This window comes from Manis pentadactyla, chromosome 3 (assembly GCF_030020395.1).
Source record: "Manis pentadactyla isolate mManPen7 chromosome 3, mManPen7.hap1, whole genome shotgun sequence".
In the NCBI taxonomy this organism is placed as follows: Eukaryota; Metazoa; Chordata; class Mammalia; order Pholidota; family Manidae; genus Manis; species Manis pentadactyla.
Window position 1 is genome coordinate 110,389,068 of NC_080021.1, and position 21,738 is coordinate 110,410,805.

Below are 21,738 nucleotides of genomic sequence, written 5' to 3' on the forward strand. Positions count from 1 at the left end.
ACTAAATCATATTTAAAAACTCCAATTTTTGAACTCATAAGTACCTTCTACACACATCACTTATCCCGCTTCCCAACCCTGGGCTGGAAACCCTTTGGAGCCTCCCCCCGGCATACCCCAAATGCCTTCCTCACTGAGCACAGCCTGATCTCCTGCAGGAAGATTTGTCTCATATTTCTTTTGCTTCACACACAGCATTTTTGGAGGCCTCAAATGCTGTGAACAGTCAATTAAATTAATAAAAACCTTTTAGTTTAGCCTACATGTGAAAAATTGAAGGGAGGGAATACCTTTGTGCAGACCTTGCTCTAGTGCCAAAGGCAGTTCTAAGAGGAAGCACAGCAAGCAGTGTTCTAGGTCGCCGGAAATTAATATTATAACTGATCATCCATGTAACATAAACAAGAATGCCCCACCTCCAGAGGAAGCAGGGGATGGGTTAAGACAGCCTGAAGGGTAGCAAGATAGCCACATTAATTCTAGAAGAGTTTGAGGGAAAAAATGTGGGAATGAAAGTGTTGGTATTTCCTAAACTTTGCATTGTACAAGTCTCAAAGATTCCCCAGAAAGAACAAGGGGCTACAGTGTTACTAATCTAATTCATATAACTGTAACAGGGATTTAATGTCTTTCTGGTAAACACCTGGGGATAGAGCTAGGAAAAGTTCCCACTTGGTATATATATATGCAAAAATATTCATTTTCCTTTATATATTACTATAACTAAATCAGGGAATACATCTGCTTAAAGGGAAGGTAATTTAGAAATAAACTGAACTCAGAACTGCATAATCTCCTCATTAAATAAACAGAAACACCACCACCTTTCATAGAGTTGAGATTAGAGAATACCACAGATATAAACATTAGCAAAGTGCCTGGCATACAGTAAGAGCACAATAAGTGTGTATATATGACATCATGATCAAGATCATCAAACAAGCCACATCATTTTTGCCATCATGCTATTTGTATTTGGGACATTTTCTCACAATTTTTGACAATGTTAGCATTCCATAAATTTTCTGGAATCCTAACTCAGCCTTAGTGCTGAACCTAAATTGCGTTTACCTCCCTCTACTACAGAAATCATGAAACTAAATGACCTGTCACACAGTTCCTCCTCATCCAAGGTATAGTTTCAGAAATTTCTCCAAATAAGAATTAACAATTGTTTAAATTCAGTAAAATCAGTAAATTCAGTAAAATCTCCTCCCTTATTCTGAAACAACTAGATTTTCCTATTAATTATCAGAAAACTTTGGAGCTGAAAATGAAATGATCTAGACCGAACACTCGTGGTATAAGGCACAGAATGGTGAAGAGGCATGCCCAGGACTCTGCAAGTCAAGACAGGACTGCACTGGTACAGGTCTCCTGACCAAATACCAAGGCTCTCATTGTCAGAGCTGCATCAAGTAGTCTCAATGACAGAAAAGAGCTTCCCACTTAAAAATAAATAGCACACTTCTGGGTAAAATTGCAGTATTTCCAGAATCTCTCACCTGGCCTTAGTGCATCTCTATACAAAGTATAAGTAATTACAAGGGAAAGTGAGGGCATATCGGGACCAGAGAGGTTGGGTGGGGCGCTCTGTAGCTGGGTCTTGGGGACACGGGAGAGCAGAAGTGGACAACTGCTTGTAGGCAATAAACGGTTTCTCCCACTTTATTTCTCCCTTTGACTGATTTTGGTTTGAAAGGTATTTTGCCCCAGAATTTTCCCCCAGAGTTACATCTGGTGGTAGTTGGCAGGACCTCTGAACCTGAAATCTGTCTACATGGGTGTGACCCTTGGGCAGGCTGCCTGTAGAGATGGGGGGGAGATGCCTGGAACCCCCACTGTGGATGGTGGGGAGGCTCCAGTGGCTCAGCAGTGGAGGGCGAAGCTTCACCTGGGAGCCCTCTATCTGTGGGGCTTCCAACTGGGGAGACCCTAGTGGGGAATTGGTCTAGGGTAAAGCACCTCCTAGAGGGGTAGGGCCGTCCCCAGAATTGGGGAAGGGTGGAGACACTGGAAGCTGAGGAATTAGCCCTCTGTGAGATAGAAGACTGCTTAGAGGCCCTGAGTGGCCGTGTAGCAGCCAGAATTGTGGGATGCCTTTCCTTGAGATAGTGAAAAGGGTTATTAAGGACAGAAATAGGGTTATTGAGGAGAGAGAGACTTCAGCAGGAGAGAGCCACACTTCAGTGTCACTTGAAGGAGCTGGGCAATGACCTACAGCATGCCCTTAAGAAAGAGACACAGTTATTGAGAGGACAGGTCATGCTCCTGGAAGATACGTTAGCAGCAATGGAGGAGGCAGCCGGAGAAGCCGCATTGCAGGAGGCCGTGGGGGAGGGGAGGAAAGAGTGGTACCTTCAGCCTCAGAGAAGGTAGAGGAGATGTCAGGAGAGGATGAGGGGATGTGGCCGAGGGCTGATCTGGTGCCGAAGACACCACCCAAGGCACCAGCCTCTCCTGTTTTAAAGGCCCGCCAGTTGTAATTAAGAAAGTAAAAACAAAACAACTCCAGGCTCCTCAAGGGGAGGAGTCGCCCCCTCCCCAGACTGTGGAGCACTCCATGCTCCGCTCCTATACCCAGAATGAGCTGGTAGACGTGAGTGTCTGGTTTTGGCAGAAGCTGTCAGAACCTCTGCCTACATGGCTTTTGTGTCTCTGGGATATGGGGGTGGAAAACATTGTTATGTCGGGTTCTGAAATGGTAGACTGGCTTCCCTGATGACTAACTCTTCCCTCCAGCAGTGGTTGCAACATGCCTATCACGCTTCAGGGAATCAGGCACTTCTGGATTGGCTGACAGCAGCCATCACAGCAGTTTGGCCTAATCAGGGTGATTTACCATATTTACCCACTAACTGGAAAACATATACAGAGTTCCAGGAGGTATTACAGGAGCTGGGTATGAGAAATATCATCTATAATATAGACCCACAGGGACCCGATGGGGAGTTGTTCACTGTAGGAATGAGAAATCTGGTGCTCCATGTAGCTTCCCCACCTCTTTGGGTCCCTAGTGACTATTCTGCCCCCCATATAGGGCAACCCATAAGTGAGGCTACTCATACTTTAGCAGATCTGGGGGAGGTTGAAACAATAAGGGCATGGAGGGAAGCACAGGCTATGAATGAAAGGAGAGGTGCAAAGGGCCCCATGAAAGACTCGAGGACCCAGATGTGGGTTGATTTGATAAAGGCCGGGGTAGTGAAGGAAAAAGTTCATGGGCAGCCCAATAGGATGTTGTGAGAACTGTGGTGCCAATTAAAGCCAGAGCAGCAGTTCCAGCCACTGAGGTCCAGGACACAGAAGCCAGAGGCAAAGCCCCATGCCCAGCCTGGGTCCCTGCAAGACTTCCTGGGGGACAGTACTCAGGGTTCACCTGGGCCCTCACCCCCAAAGGAGGATGACTTGGAATCATAGTTTGACTGAAGGGGTGGTCAAGGTCCCCACCTTGGGGGACATGGTGGGCATCAGAGGCCATGTGTAGAATTAGCAATTCATTGGTCCCCTGTGAATGTATAGTGTGTCTTGGCACTGGTGGACACAGGAGCTGAGTGTTCTCTGATTCATGGTAACCCTGAGCGTTTTCCTGGGACCCCTGCTGTGATAGATGGGTATGGGGGTAGGGCAATTAGAGTGAAGAAAGCCCAAATCCCATGGGGGATAGGGCGTTTTCTCCCAAAAGAGTATACTGTATACATTTCTCCCAACCCTGAATATATTTTGGGGGTCGATATCCTGCAGGGCCTGTGGTTACAGACCACTGCAGGTGAGTTCAGACTGAGGGTACGTGGGGTAAAGGCAGTTCTGAGGGGACATGCTCAGCACCCACATGTAGCTCCTCCTGTACCTCAGCAAGTAACAAATACTAAGCTGTATAAATTGCCTGGGAGGCACAAGGAAACTGGAAAACTCTATAGGAGTTGGAGAGGGTGGGCATCATAAAGCCCACTCATAGTCCTTTTACTTCCCCAGTGTGGCCAGTGAGAAAGCCAAATGGCTCCTGGTGTATGACCGTGGATCATAGGGAATTGAATAAAGTCACACCCCCTTTGCCTGCTGCTGTTGCCTCTTTAGCAGCCCTTATGGACACCCTCAGTCATAACTAGGACATATCATTATGGTGTGGACCTTGCTAATGCTTTAGGAACAGTTTTCTTCACATGGGAAGACTGGCAGTGGACATTCACTGTCCTTCCACAGGGGTACCTCCATAGTCCCACCATTTGTCATGGACTTGTAGCCCAGGACTTGGCCACATGGAAGAAACTGCAAACGGTGCAGCTATATCACTGCAGCAATGATATTACTCTCACGTCTGGTTCCCTTGCAGATTTAGAAGGGGCAGTTCCTAGACTGCTGCAACATCTACAGGAGAAAGGATGGGCTGTGAACAGCACCAAGGTTCATGGACCTGGTTTGTCTGTCAAGTTCTTAGGGGTTGTCTGGTCAGGTAAAACTAAAGTTATTCCTGAAGCAGTCATAGACAAAGTCCAGGCTTTCCCTATCCTTACCATTGTGGCAGTATTACAAGACTTTCTGGGTCTTTTGAGCTACTAGAGAGTGTTTATCCTACACTTGGCACAAATTCTGAAGCCCTTATACCAGTTGGTATGAAAGGGCATCAGGTGGGACTGGGATGAGACATGTGCAGTTGCTTTTACTGCGGCTAAGAGAGTAGTCAAGGCCATACAGGCCTTGAATGTAATGGATTCATCAAGGCCCTGTGACTAGATGTTTGTGTAATTGCAGATGGTTATGGATGGGGTCTTTGGCAGCGGCTTGAACAGACACACCAACCTATTGGATTCTGGTCACAACTATGGAAAGAAGCAGAGGTCCAGTACACCTTGACAGAGAAGTAACTAGTTACTATGCACCATACCTTGCTGGCTATGAAGCCCATCATACGGAACAGCTTTGACCAAGGTATTAATCACCTACCCCATTGCGGAGTGGGTGTAAGACTGGACCCAAAGGCCATGGAGTGGCATGGCACAGATGCCTACACTGGCCAAATGGGGCGCATATTTACAGCAGCACAGCACCCTCCCTACTAGTTCCTGAAGTGGAGAACTCAAACGCTTATTGGTGCCAGTGACCTATACCAGTGGAAAGCAGGAAGAACTTTGCTTTTGAGCCATTAATAGCAGAGAGTCCTTTCCAGGAAGGAAAAGCCCTTATATCTGAAGATGGGTGGTATACAGCTCCAGTCATGGGCAGCCCTCGAAGTCAGAGGGCTGTGGCTTCCCTAAGTCTGAGACAATATGGAGGGATGATGGAGAGGGGAAGAGCAGTCAATGGGCTGAGCTGTGGGCAATATGGCCCGTGATCACCCAGGAGCCTTCCCCCATAGTTGTCTGCACTGACAACTTGGCTGTCTGTTGGGGCTTGACCCTGTGGCTACCAACATGGTACCATGCCAACAGGATGGTTGGTCACAAGCCTCTTTGGGGGCAAGAGTGTGGCAAGACCTATGGGCCTCTGGTCAGACTAAGACAGTTACCGTATATCATGTGACTGGCCATTTGCCTTTGGCATCCCCAGGGAATGATGGAGACACATTGGCCCAGGTGCATTAGCTAGAAGGAAAGCCTGCCCCTGATGTAGCCCAATGATTACATCAGCGTCTGTTGCACGCGGGGCAAGACAATGTGGCCTGTAGCCCGTCAGTGGCGCTTGCTGTTGACCTTTTAAGAAGTCAGCAGAGCCTGGAAGGAATGCCTTGTATACTCTAAAAGGGGACTTACATTGAGTCCCACAGCAACATGGGACAATAGTAAGGGGGCCAATACCCCTTGTCAGGTGGCAAATAGACTATATTGGGCCTCTGCCCATATCTTAAGGATAGCAGTATGCCGTGACTTGTGTGGACATGGCTACTGGACAATTGGTTGCTTTTTCTGCATGTTATGCAGATCAGCAAACCACCAAGAGGGGCCTAGAACATCTCTTTGCAGCATATGGCCGGCCACAGGTGATTGAGAGCAATCAAGACACCCACTTTACTGGACATGTGTTACAAGGATGGGTACAGCAATTAGGAATAGAGTGGAAATTTCATGTACCATATAACTAAGGTATGATAGAGAAGTACAATGGTTTGTTGAAATCTGGCCTGAAGTCAGACACCAATAGTCTACGGGGCTGGTTGGTTTGCTTACGGACAGTGCTATAGCATTTGAATGAGAAGCCCCTAAAAGGAGCCTTGAGCCCTGTGGATATGCTAACACACAGTGCTGCCTCTCCTGTACAACTGTGTGTGTAAGTCCTAGAGGAGTTATTGAAGCCAGGATATGGCCAGGAGACCAGCATCCTGCTGCCAGCCCCAACTGCATTAAACCCTGGAGACTATGTTAAGTGGACATGGCTCTGGACATTTCAACACATGGACCACTGCTGGCTGGCCCTTCTGGAACTTTGGGGAAAAGGCCTGGAAGCTGGTCTCCTGTGTATTCCTGGAGTAACAGCAGAGTGGCTCCCAAAGATCACAGTAGTGTACCCAAAACATCTGAGGGGTGAAAGCATCTTATGGGGAAGTTATATTTTATCTTTATGGCTCATGCATGTATCTCCCAAAACCCTATATATTGACCCATTTGTAACTCTCACAAGGATGGAGGTGAATGTCTCGTATACTAGACCAGGACGAGATCCCATTCCTGCCACTGTCCTATCCCAGAACCACTCTCTTGCATGCATCCTACCTGATGGACAAGATTTGCCTATGCTGGTGTCATTAAAAGATGCATCTTATTGCCCTTAAGGTTATTTTCTTCTACAGTCCCTGTGGCCTGGACTCACCCCTGGTTGCAGCTGCTGCATGATGATTGCTCTGAACTCCCTACCTCTTCAGCTACTCACCGCCTGTGGAATGGGTGAGCTACAGACTTAATCTGTACAGGATTTTGAACCTAGCTGAATCCTCCAGCTTGAGGATTATCATGATTTTATTACAGTTGCTATAGCATGTTATTAGTCTGGTTTACAATGCTCCAGTTTTCTTGCACAGCAGCCATTGTGGAAGATGAGGAATGTGTAGATTGTAAGGCGAGATTTCTGGAGGGGTGAGCTGTGGGTAAAATTGCAATATTTTCAGAATCTCTTGCCTGGCCTTAGTGCATCTCTGTATCAGTAGGTGTTTCCAGTGAGTGGAGAGCAGTCCATCTCCATGTCCATAGGTAATTACAAGGGCAAGCAAGGACATAATCTAGACCAGACAGGCTAGGTGGGGCACCTTTTTTCTGTAGCTGGGTTGCAGGAGTCACAGGAGAACTGAAGTGGACGACTGCTTGTAAGCAATAAATGGGTTTCTCCCACTTTATTTCTCCCTTTGATTTCAATTTCAAAGGTATTTTGCCCTGGGATTTTCCCCTGGAGTTACAACACTACCAAGGATGGTCCAGGCTTTCCTGCTTAACAAATACTTTACACAAAACACTTAATTCTCTAAATTTCTAGTGAACTAAAAACACAAACACAGATATTTTAGTTGAAATAACATTTCATACAAAAGAGTTAAAAAGGATTTTTATGTGTAAACCCTACCCTACTAAGTCACTAATATATTTGAAGCATATAAATTACATATATTGCATGGGAATATTTACTTTAACATTCATTTGTTTTACCGAGAATTCTGAGTACTAAATCAAATCATTGACTCAGATTCCCAAAAGATAATCGTGGGACATATCTGTGTCTTTTACCAATGACCTCATTTTTTCTCCAAAGGAATTTAAAATAAATACCATGATGTTTATCCAGGACAATCATTCCCACAATCATGTTCTAGTATCTAAAATACCTGTTCTCCTTTTCCTAAGGTAAATTCACAAATGGAGAAAAAGGTTTTTATAATAGATTTTTCTGTTCCTAGAATTTGATAACTTACCAATTTAAGAAATAAAATTCAAACTCCAATTTCACAAACTGACTAGAAAATTCAATGCCATCTAGGGGCAATATGAATACCAAAATTACCAGCTTTCCTTGTACCTTCTCCAATTTTTAAAATCTTTACACATAAATAAAAAGAATTCCTTTTATTTACTCTGTCTGCCTCAGCCATCAGCTTCCCTTTGTAAGAAGTCTGTCGCCTAATGATCCATTACCTGTTTGCATAAATTTTGACTTCAGAATGTATCCAGTCCATAGCAGAAACTTAGTAATAGAATCTTTGTTGTTCTTGTTTGTCTCTTCTTTCTCTTTTCTAAACCTGTATAGCTTGCTTAAATGGAAAACATCAGTGAAGCTATGTAAGCTTAAAGGAAAAGAATAGCTGGTTATAAAACCTCTACCATAACTATGATTACTCTATATGACTTTCAATTTCCAGGTTCAAAAAAAAAAAACTTCAGATTTTCTAAATTTCTTTCACATGTCATCCTTCTTTTTTTTTTGTAAACACAGAACCTGGAAAGTTATTATTTTGCTTACAGTAAAAAAAACAACAAAATCAAAGCAACCAATAAAATTAAGAAAGGACTAAAGAAAAGCAACGAAGTCTAACATTCCCAAAGAAGATTCACTCTGAGCTATTATTCCTAGTTTCATCCTTAGTTATGTCAGAGTTCAGAACAATACGTATATTGTTTAAAGCAACAATTTTTCTTATTTTCATACTATGATATATTTTATGGAAAAGTACAGAATAAAGCAAAGGCATGAAAAAATAATCCCCAAGATTGTTCTTTTAAATTTCCAGCTATGGTTGAGATGTTCTAAGTAGCACTCCTTCCAGTTCTGGAGTCCTACTCTGTAAACACACTCCTCCCAGTCTTTTGGCTTTCTTCCAGTTAATCTTCCTCTATCTTAAAAGAGTCCCTATTATGTTATTCCTTGATTTTTGTTTTCTGTTCTTAATATTGTCTTTTGACTTCTTCCTATGGAAAATTAATTTCTCACCTTCCACCCCTACCAAACAAAGCATTTCCCCTCCACCCAATGTAGTTATAGCATAATGAATCAACTCCTCCATGATTCATTATTATTACCATAAATCTACAGAGTTAAGCTAAACAAGATACAGTGACAACCTTTTCCCAGATACCTCCTTTGCTTGGTTTTCTCTGTATCTACCTCTGAATCATCCACCACTCTCCAGAACAAACCTGCAATCTTCTGAAGGGTTGGGGAGAGGTAGCTGCCCTGCTCTGTGAGGACAGGCTGGTGATCTGGGGTCCAAGCTGTACAGTCTTTCAAACAATTCCCCGAATGTCAGTACCATTTCATGCCTTCTCTCTCAGAGGTTTCTGCTTCGTACAAATTCCTGTGGCTTTCTGGAGAAAGAATCTGGTTCTCCACCCACAGTCTTGGGTTTCAACCTTATTCACATTGCTAAATCGGGTATCAGTCCTCTGCTTTCCTAATCTTTGTTGACATCTTTTGTCTGTTGTCATATCCTCCCATTCTCTTTGTTCTTGTGGGTTTGTTCCTTTTTAGTCCTTTAATATCCTTTTAGTGTGGTTTACAGAGGGAACACAAATAAATGCATCGTCCAATCTACCACGATTAACGGAAGTATTTGTGCTGATTATTTGTAAAGGATGATTTTTTTAAACATAATCACACCCCTCTTTTGTCCCTTCCAAGCTGTCTGCAGGTAAGTCTAATTAACTAATTCAGATGAATTTTTTTAAGCGGGGGCAAAATTCAGTCCGAAGTAAAACTGAAGTAGATGAAATTCATGCTCAATGTTTTTTAGCCTCCCCATTCTTTTGCCATTTTCCCCACTTGATGGCACCCTTCTCCAAGCTCCATTATCTTCCCATCCTTTCTCTTTTTCCTCTCTCTCCCCTCTTTCCCTCCCTCTATCCCTTTCTTTCTCTCCAAGACTAGATTTTAGAGGTGGGAGAGAAACAAATGAACTTATTCATACTAGGGTGTAAATGATTGATGTCATTAAAAAGTGCTTCCCAGGATATCAATATAATGAAAAATTATATTTTCACTGTGAAGAGAGATTGGTTACAATGTCCAATTTCAAGAGATAACTTAATATTTTTCTTTCAAATATGCAAATCTGGGAAAAGCCAGAGTAAACATTATGAAAACAAAATTCTGTATCCTACAGAAAATATCAAGGGGTGTGGCACTGTGAAGATACAAATACATAAAAGCTCTTTCATGTCTTGAGAACAAAATTATAAAAGAGTTCCAAATTCCATTTATACCCCTGCCTACTTCATGTCAATAAATGGTTTTTGGTTAATGACATTAGTAGCTAGAATACTCAAGTTTCAGATCAGCGAAATAGTTTTTATGGATTACTACAGTACAAACATAAAAAAAATAAAGCTAGTGTTTACCATAAAGACAGCATTGTTTTTGACATGATAAGCAAGGAACTCTAGTGACTATTAGAAATTATTACTGGACCTCTCTAGGTACATTATCTCTAAGGCAAGTGGCCAGCACAAGCAGAGAAACTGAAGTAGGGCCCTCTTGCTTAAAAAAAAAAAAGAAAGAAACAACAAAACTACTTTGTGAATCAACCTGACTATGCATCTAAAAAGTATGTTTGGATTTACTTGAAGAGGAATTTTTTTAAGTGAAGAATAATTTAAATACAATACTATATTAGTTTCAGGTGTAACATAGTGATTTGGTATTTATATACATTAGGAAATGGCCACCACAGTAAGTCTGGCTACTATCTGCCTCTATACAAAGTTGACAATATTATTGACTATTCCCTATGCTGTACATCACATCCCATGTCTTTAATTTTTTAAAGAATGTACCTCTTAATCCCCTTCACCTATTTCATCCATGCCCCTACCTCACTCCACTCTGGTAACCAGCAATTTGTTCTCTATATCCATGAGTCTGTTTCTGTTTTGTTTTGTTTGTTCTGTTTTTTAGATTCTACACATAAGTGAAATCATATGGTATTTGTCTTTCTCTGACTTATTTTACTTAGCATGATACCCTCTAAGTCCATCCATGTTGTCACACATCACAAGTTTTTTTTATGGCTTGGTAATATTCCAGTGTATATACATACCACCTTTTCTTTATTCATTCACCTATCAATGGACACAGGTTGCTTCCATATCTTGGTATTGTAAATAATGCTGCAACAAACGTAGGGGTGCATACGTCTTTTTGAATTAGTGTTTTCATTTTCTTCAGATAAGTACCTAGAAGTGGAATTGCTGGATTATATGACAGTTCTATTTTTAATAATTTGAGGTGCCTACATACTGTCTGCACCAGTTTACATTCCCACCAACAGTGCATGAGGGTTCTCTTTTCTCTACATCCTCACCAACATTTGTTTCTTATCTTGTTGATATTTCCCACCCTGACTACTGTGAGGTGATATTCTCATTATGGCTTTGATTTGCATTCCCCCGATGGTTAGTGATGTTGAGCATCTTTTCTTGTGACTGTTGGCTATTTGTATGTCTTCTTAGGAAAATGTTTATTCAGGTCCTCTGCCTATTTTTTAATTGGATTGTTTGGGTTTTGATATTGAGTTGTAGGACTTCTTTATATATTTTGGATGTTAATCCTTATCAGTATATCATTTGAAAATATCTTCTCCTGTTGAGTGGGTTATCTTTTGTCTTGTTGGTGGCTTCCTTCACTGTGCAAAAGCTTTTAAGTTTGATGTAGTCCCATTTATTTATTTTTACTTTGGTTGTTCTTGTCTGAAGAGACAGATCTAAAAAATGCCACTAACACCAATGTTAAAGAGCTTTCTGTCTATATTTTCTTCCAGAAGTTTCATGGTTTCAGGTTTTATATTTAAGTCTTTAATACATTTGAGCTTATTTTTATGTATGGTATAAGAAAGTGATCCCATTTCATCCTTTTGCATATAGCTGTCCCGTTTTCCCAACACCATTTATTGAAGAGACCATCTTTTCCCCACTGTATTCTTGCCTCCTTTGGTCTAATCGTGATGACATCTGTAGACATTTGAGAACTAGTACCCAGACAAAAATTGGTGAGTGTAGACATGGAGGGACCTCAGCAATTTCTGACCCACAAGTAGGCAACTTTTGGCCTACAGTTTACCATTGCTGTGTTTTTTGTCTTCCAGTAGAGCAAAATTAATTTCTCACTTAAAAAACCCTTGGAGACATCTTTTCATACCCATAGAGTATACTGAGTGGATTTTTAAGAAGTAAACAAAAGAAACGATGAAGAAGTTATGTGGTAAGTGTCAGACATATCAGAGCAACACTGCAAACAATAGGCAATGCTCAGACAAGTAAGTCTGACATGGGATTTTCACATCACTAATTCCTTATTGCACTACAAAAAACTAAATAAAGAAAATTTCAACAATATAAAATATTTTAAAATAAGACTTACTAAAATTTAGTGTGATTCCTGCATTTCTCATGCCTCTTAATAATATTTAGATTCTTAATCTGGAAAAGGGATTTTCAAATCTCCTTAATAGCACAGTGCAACTGATTTCCTTGCTTCTGCAGTAACCACATGACTGAGTGACTGCATTAATTTCCTTTACAACTAACTGTGTGCAACCGAGCTGGGACTCAGGTAGGGAAGTGAGGCACTCTCCTTGGGCACAAAATTTAAAGAGTTCCTTAAATTTAAACTCAGTTATCAAGATAAACATGATTTAATGCAATCTTCTAAAGCATCAAGTTAATGCCCCACAAATTCATGATGAGCAAAGTAACAGATCTTAAAGACAGAGTCTTCAGAGTAAGTATGCTTTTCAGTAATTCTGACAAATATCTTTGTCATTTAAGATTCCCTCTCTATAATGACTTTTTTCCTAAATTATAGCCTTTTTGAGTAGCTTCCTATAAAACTTTTCACTATTACTTTATATTGAAGGACTACTAATTTACACTTGCACTAAAGTACTACTGACGTATTTGTAGCAGGACATTCTTCAGCGTGTCTTTTTAAACTAGCAAGACACAGGAAAATTTTTCATTGTGCAGAATTGAATCAAGCCTTGGGGGATATCAAGCACACCTGGCCAAATTACTGGGTCAACCCAAAATGCTCCACATGTTTCCAAACTTGCTAGTAATGTAAATATTGCCCTGAGAACCATGGAGATGATAAATTAAAATGTGGGTGAATCAAATGAGCACAGGCTGTACAAAGCGTTTTGGAAAACTGCCTTGGAAACACATCTAAGGTTGATTTGAACTTAATTAAGACACACTTAAAGGCTCTCTAGGGTCTTTAAAAATTAAAGAGCTTTTAAGATATAATACAGTATGTGCTGCTTTAAAAACTAGACAATGATAAAAGCTTAAAGCTAAAGTGACCGCGATGCTAATCACAACATTCCATTAAATCTCTCCGATGGAAGAGAAACTGACTCTCTCTATATACAGCATTACTGTATATACAGAGTAGAGCAATATCATTTTCTATAATACTTTTCTTACAGCTTAAACTTCTATACTCTATATATACACTAAGTATACAACTATATTGTTGCTCATTTATTTCTTTTGTCTAGCCACTTAATGCAATTAAGGGCTATTACGTATTATTTAATAATGTTTTTAACCTTTCTGTTCCAAATTTAGGCTTTTTGATTTGGGTAGAATGTCATCTATCTCAGTAACTTATTTCCATTGCATTAATTCACAAAAGCAATCACCTTTTATTCCCAAAAGTCCTTTTTTAGGGGTAAAAAAAAGTAAGACTTATGAGCAGGGATATCCAAAAACCCCATACTTTAAAAAAATCCTAAAACTTCATGGATTTTGCAATGGGTACCAATTTCAAAAGCACATATAAATTACAGGGCTTTTGCTTTGTTTTGTTGAGGCAATGGCAAAATCTAATAAATATTAAGCAAGATTAGCTGAAAAAATGTCAGATGTACGGGTGAGTTTTCCCTCTAACTTAATGCTGTGTTAATTAATCCCACTTAAGGGTCACTTTCTAATCCCACAACCCATCTAGTTTATCATCCCTTTAACTAACAGTTATAATCATAACAGTCTGAGCATTCTTTATTATGAATAGATGACTTAAGTGTATTAAAATGGAGAGTCTTTACTAAAAACATCCTTGTATTCTTGATTATTTAGATAATTAAGAATCGGGGCTGGTGGTCCCAGAGGCATCAACCGTAATGTGTTGTACACCTGCGGAGCACTCAGTAGGTACCTTTGGGGTCCATAGGATTTTGGAGTTTTCCTAAACTTGTTCCAGCTATGGACAGTTAACTTACTAATGAATAACTTGAATTGCCCATTTTTCTGTTGTTCTACAATACAATCCAGTAGACTTCAAAGACATTGAAGAGTAAGGCAGAAATAATAAATCAGTTGCCTCAAAATTCCTAAAACATTCAGTTTTCAAATGGTCTATAAAAATCTGATCCCTTATCTTACAAAATGCTGAGGCAGTAGGAGAAATATACCAAATAAACTTGCTAATATTTTTCTTTTTTCTTTTTGTAAATAGAGTAAATCCCCAGTGAGATTTTTTTTAGACTAGTTATTGATTTATGGTCCCAAGATTATTTCATCAGGAAGCTTTCCTTCCCATTTTGGCAACTTATTTTTGGCACAAGAATCTAGGCCAAATAAAAAGTTTCTTAAATAATTTCTGGAATGAAAAATGTTGAAAACTAAATACCCTCTGGGTTTGGAGCATTAAAGTAATACTAGAAAATTATATTAAAAACTAAGTCTAAAATTCGAAGTATATTATTATAGACTCCAATAAAATACATGTTTTTAAGGCAAATTTATAGGTCTGCAGCCTCCATTCTGCAATATGTGCAAAATTATGTTCCATCTGAAGCATGAAACTTGGGGAGTACCAAATTCATCTAACTGTAGCTTCAGTGAATACAATCCTTTGTTTATTGGTCATCATTAACAAATATTTATTACTTATCTATGAAATACAGTTATTTTCTCAAGAAGTTTAAAATGTAGGAAAAATATTACAGAAGGTGATACTGCTATTTGCATATAGTGTGAACATTTGTATAGAAATTCCAAAGTGAAAGACTAGGAAATTTGAAAAAATATTTTCTAACCTCAATAAATGGCTTCTTGCATTACTATAGGTGTGAAATAATATATTAAAGGTACATAGTAATGAGGCATCATCCGCAAGAGCAACAAAGACATGTCTGTGACACTAAGGCAGCCTCAGAGCCCTTTCACGTGCTCCTTGTATGATCTAGCACCTCATTTCCTATTTGTAATTTTGTATTCTTTTTCTTAAAGAAAGCTTCATAACTTGCAGACCCCACAAAACCAGGATCTGGCCCAGCAAGAAAATAAACAAGATGTGATTTCAATAAGTGAGTACAATACTTGTCTGAGATATTTCAAGAATGCTATAACCAGAGAGATACCAGGTTCCTGGATGACAAAACTCAATACTATTAAAATGTCAAGTCTCTCAAAATCACATGGGGCATTTAATGCAAGTACAATAAATATTCCAACAGTATTTAGAAAGCATAACAAAACTTTGGGAAAACCTGAAAACATCTGAAAAAAAAATCACTAAGAAATCTATGAAGTGTTTAAACTTCTGAGGAACCATCAGACTGAGCATGATTTTTGCAAGATTACTAACAACCTTATATAAACAGCTCACACAAACCTATAATAAAGGCACCAAGACCCCAAAAGATAAGTACACAAAAATCATGCAGTCTGGCAGTTCCTCAGAAGTTCAAACATGGAGTTTCTAATCACCAGAAATTGCTCTCCTAGGTATATATCCAAGAGAAGTGAGCATATATGTCCATATAAAACTTGTACGTTAATATTCAAAGAAGCATTATTCATGGTAGTAAAAAAAAAGTGGAAATAACCCAAATAACCATCAGCTGATGAATGGATAAATAAATTGCATTATATCCACACAATGGAATATTACTGGCCCATTAAAGAATGAAGTACTGATACATATCACATGGTTGAAGCTTGAAAACTTATGCTAAAGAAGCCAGTAACAAAAGGCTATATATGTATGGTTATATGAAGTACCATATTCTATGAATATTGATATGACTGTATGAAATATCCAGAATAAGGGGACAAAGAATGGCTAAAAGTAGAGATTAGTGGTTGCCTCAGTCTGGGGGACAAGAGAAAGTAAGAAATGACTACTAAGGGTTATGAGGTTCCTTGTTGGAGACATGAAAATGCTCTAAAATTAATTAATTGTGGTGATAGTTGCACAGCTCTGTGAATCTACTAAAAATCATTGAACTGTATATTATAACTGGGTGAACTGTATGATATGTGAATTATATCAATATATAATACTGTAAATTCAATATACAATATACAGTATATTATATGCTATAGCATATATCATATATTACATAGATATACTGTTATATATTATATACTATAATTACATATAGTACATTATATATACTAATATGTAGTACATTATGTACTATATATTATGCTATGTTACATACTATATTATATCAATATATAAATTATAACTAGCTTTATTACCAAAATGCTGGGGGTTTTTAAGCATGTACAGTAAAATCACAGAAGAGAAAGCAAATTAACAAACATGAGGAAATTATCAACATCCCTAGTAATCAAAGAAATACAAATTAAAGCAATAAAGGGATGTTTTAATAATCAAAATAATAGGATCATTTTAAAATGGTAATTCTCACTGCTTCTAGAAGTGTGGCAAAACAGAGATCCTCATATTGTTGGTGAGCATGCAAACTGGCACAGCCCTTTTTGAAGGCAGCTCAGCAATATATATATCAAGCATTCTAAATATAGTAACACTCTGCTCTCAGTGGCGTGGCTTATAAAAATATCACCGAGGAAATTCTAAATGTTAGGGGAAGTTGTTACATACAAAAACCCACATTTTAGTATTATGTCTGAGAGTGAAGTAATGAAACATCTTGAATGTTCAGTGACAGTGAATTAGTTAAGTGTGCTTTGGCATACATACTAGAAGGAATATTATGTAGGAGCTAAAAATATATTACTCATGGGAAAATTATTATGACATGACATCATGAGAAAAATTATAGCATAAAATCATATACACAATATGATTAGAATTAAGCTTAACATTTTTCTTTTTGAGTTTTCAAATTATCTTTAATCAACCACATTTATAAATATTTTAAAAGACCTAAGAGAAATGATAAAACAGTAACAATAACTATACTGCAAGGTACTCCATCATGTAGCTTATAGATGCTATAATGAGCATCAGATATTCAGAGAAGAATTTCAAACAGAGCATTTCAGTGTTTTATCTACAGGTGACTTTGAGTTTCAAGGGTTTTTTCCCCCGACAGAAGTCATTTGTACTACTATGTATCAACCCCTCAGCCCTGGCATATACAAACAAAAAAACAATAAATCACCGATAATGTATGCCTCAATCTATTGATGGCATGATGTATTTTTCCTTGAGGAAGTTACCTTCATCATGGGCAGCCCACATTCAATGACTGCTCAGTGCAAGGAAACAAAGCCTAGTTTCTCCTACCTTTATCTGGCACATCGCTGAAAGGCTGAGACAGCCTCAATGCTCCCATGGAATGGGCTGAGGCTGCCATTGGTGATGCAACACAGCTCAACTTCTCCCCCTCCCCAAAACAATTTCCCTTGCTCCCTCAAAGGAGTTGTTTCTGGGAGCACTCCCCTGTTATAAATATCTACATACAAATCTCAGAGCCTCAGTTCCTGAGGTCATCAGATCCATGACAGTGCTAGAAGTGGTCTTCGGAAGCAGGCCTTAACTTGAGATTTTGGAGCTGAATCACCCACTGGCCAGCGTGCATGGTAGTAGATGGAGTATAGATAGCCTTTGGTGTGAGGCAGTGGCACAATTATTAAAATTTCACAGTGCAAATGGGGGTAGGATACTGATCAGAGGGAATGCACTAGCAGGTGCAGTATCTCAGGAGTCTGAGAGGTGGAGAAAGCTGTGATTACAAGGATTATGAAATTGGCTGTTGCTGAGGACAACAGATGCACTAGAGAAAGAAAATGAAAAGCTGAGGTTAACTAACCACCAAATAAGGGTGAGTGTGGATGTAGACAGCCTCTGCGACACCACAAAAAGAAACTCTCATCAATCTCCTATGAGCGGAGACCAGAAAAGGCTGAGGGTCAAGCCCAGGACTCAATTACTGCAAGAGTAGCAGAGCTTCAGAAGAGGTTGAATTCTCAAGCAAGGACAATCTACTACTCAAGGGTAGGGCCTGTTGAGAAGAGCTGACCCCAAGGCATGGGATGGGGACATCTCAACTTTCCACAATCTCTCCAGCCTCTGGGCCTGCAGAAGTGGCCCACCCCATCCTGTGAAAGGACAACTTGAAGGTGATGCATAGTCCTCTGCCTTGCAAGATCATAGGCGTTCCTGAGACTCACTCCCACCTCCCACTCTGGCCATCAGACAAATAAGTAGGGTTAGTTATAACATAACTCAGCCTCCCGAGGGAGGGAAGACATCATGTACCAAAAGGAGCCACAGGCCCAAGCTAACATGAACATGTACTGGCAAAAGCCCAGAGAGTAGATTTGGGACAGATCCTGAGGATGTTGGACCAGGTACATAGAAAATAAAGCTGGGTAAAGGAAAGTGGATCAACATGGAAAAGCCTCTAACACAGGACATAACCCAGAGAAGCATCCTGGGAGATGATGCTAACACTGCCAGGATGACCCTTAGAAGCTTGAAGGAAGAAACATGGTGACATTAGGTGAAGAGGGAACACCAGAAACACCACAGCAGACAGGAAAATAAAGGTTCAAAAGATTCAGAAAAATGGTCTAGACTGGATATACTGTGTCAGGCCAGAAAACACCCACTAGCAATGTTCTGTGGCAAAGTTCAGAAGGTACTATTTAATAACTAGGGAAAGAACTGGATGACAGGCAGCAATGTCACTGTGAAGATCAGTGCAGCTGCCTTCTGTAGGCCTGGACTGACTCTTACAGAACTGGGCTCCCTGGTAGCAATCGTGATGAAAGAGTCCTGAAGCACTAGTATGGATGAACAGGGTGTGGTGCAAACATCACACTACACTGTGCTGAAACTGTGCCCTGCAGTAAGGCAGGTATAGAAAAGGTGCTCCAGGACTCGTGGGTCTGGCTGGGGATATTTACAGCCAACTGCTGAGAAAATGTCCACTGTTTTTGCTTGTCTTCCTTTTGTTTTTAGCTGCCTATGAAAAAGTACATGAGGAGTAAGATAAGCCAAAAAAAAGGAAGTATGCAGTTTTCAAGCAGAATTTAGAGGACATAAGGGAACCAGGATTTATTTCAGGGTTTGAAAGCAAAGCTCTCTTCCAAATGACAAAAGTCTTCCAAGAAATGGACTCAGATGGAAAAAGAAATGAAATCCAGGACACAGAAAGTAAAACATGGTCCATATCAAGTTCAGATCAAGAGTGGGACTGTAAGACACTTTGCTGAATCTCAGAAAGATTGTAGGTGATACGTCATAGAGCCAAACAAAAAGATTTGTAAGAATCCTACAGGCATGCCTTGTGCACCTGTCACCTAGACAACAGGTGCAAGGAAGTTGTCTCAGAGCAACTTCACAGCTCTGCTTCTGAGAGAAGTGCAGGTAAGGCTTTTACCAAATGGAGCTGATTATGGTTTGATATAAACAAAATATACAATGTTTTTAAAGGAACTGAATCCATTTGGACTGAAAGGGATAGAGACAGTTCATAATGAAAAGAGGTCTCTGGGCACTCAAACTTCTATAGGCAGTAAGCAGGCCGAGAAAGCTGCTTAGCTTCAAAGAGGGACCATTTACTATGGATGAGGAAGGATGACTCAGGGCAGAGCCAGGAGGCTTGGGAACCATCCCCACAGATTAGAACTGGGCTACAAGGAAGGACCCACAACGTGTGTCCTGCTGGATTCATAATTACTTTGGATCAGTGACTGCAATGCACCTGCTCTTTCCTGTTTCTCTGTTCTCGCCTCTTTGTTGACTGAGTGTTGAGCATGTAACTTACCTCTTTAATGCATAGTTCTTTAGAGCAAGTGAAACCAGACCTAAGGAGCTGCCCCCAAGGAAACACACCTGAGAACCCCAGTAACAACCACAGCTGACTGAGATGCTGAAGTCCTGCATGCAAGTTGGTGCCACTATGGGGTGACGCTTACAGTCCTGGTGGTAGAGGCAAGCCGCATTTGATATGAGGAGGAACATGAACCCAGAGGGTGGGCTCCAGCAGCGATTCTTCAAGGGTAATCCTAAATACTTTTGCCCCTCCCTACATGTACATATTGCTACTCCCATCTGAAACAAAGCTTACATCCACGGAATCTGGGTCGGGGCCTGTGATTGCATTGCTTAACAGAATGCATGGAGGTGATGTTCTGGGACTTCTGAACACAGGCATTAAGAAGGCCAGGCAGCTTCTACTTCCTCCTTCCTCGACCCTTAAGACACCATCTCTTTTGCTGGCTGTCTTGCTGGATGGAGGAGCCACAAGAAGGAGCGCTGAGGCACCAGACATCCAGTCCAGCCCCATCTGACTGCACCTGAGGGAAGGACACCACACGACACTGGCAGAGGGGTCCCAAATGAGCCCAGCCAAGCCACAATCATAAGCTATAACCAGACTGTAATTACTAAGTTCAGGGGTGGTTTGTTGTGCAGCAACAAATAACAAAGTATTCGGGGAAGAGGGATGTGGATGAGCCAGTGGTGGTGGGCATGAAATGAGAAGCAATCTGTGCTGCGGGTTAGCTCCCACGAGGGAGCATCCACCCAGGAGAGACGCTCACAGGACACCTCAGCCAGCTGAGGGCAGCCAGCACCTGTCATCAGCAGCCCTGGTGCTGATTCAATGAACTCATGAATGGAGTATCCATGGTCCTAGGATGAGGCTATGCACAGCACCAGCCCCCATTCTCCAATGCTGAGCCAGTTGTTGCCACTGCTGAATGTTCATTCTGCTAGTAACAGAGACTCACATCAAGTGCTCAATAGGGCAACCAGCCAAAGACACCAACTAGTCACTTGGTAGCCAATAGATTACCTTGGACCTCTTCCACCCTGACAGGGGCAGTGACTTCTGACTCTTTTTACATATTCTAGATACAGGCTTCCCTTTGGCACCCACAGAACCTTAGCAAGCACTGCTAAGAACCAGTGCTCAGTCAGTGACATGGAACTCACATAACATCACATCAAGCCACTCTTCTTCAGAGAAGGTGCAGCAGTAGGCATATGACCATGGGGTCAACTCATCCTTCCCTTTACTGCATCACCCGGAAGCTGCTGGTCTCATAAAGCAGTAGAATGGCAACTTAAGGACATAAGTAAGCCAAAGCCAGTTTACAGACAATACCTTGGATAGCCATTCCTTGGAAATGGTATACACTGAAATTAATGACCATTATATGGCACTGGGTCCCCAGTATGCAGAGCACACAGGTCTGGGATCCAAGAGTTAGAAGCAGAAGTGGAATGGCTAACCATCACTTCCAGCAGCCTACATGAGACATTCATGCTTCCTGTGTCCAAGATTCTAAGCAGAATGTTTCCATCAAAGGATACAAGACTGTCATTAAAGGGTGGCTGCCCCCAAGTCACTTCAAGCTCCTTCTGCCAAGAGGCCAGCAGGCTAGGAAAGCAGTCATCATTCTGGACAGAGTACTTGGCAGTGATCATCAGGAGGAAGGGTTGCTATTACACAGGGAGGACAGGGAAGAATACACTGACAGCCAGGTGACTCACTGTGGTCTCTCTAGGTTCACCTTCACCCAATTTTGGTGGTAAACA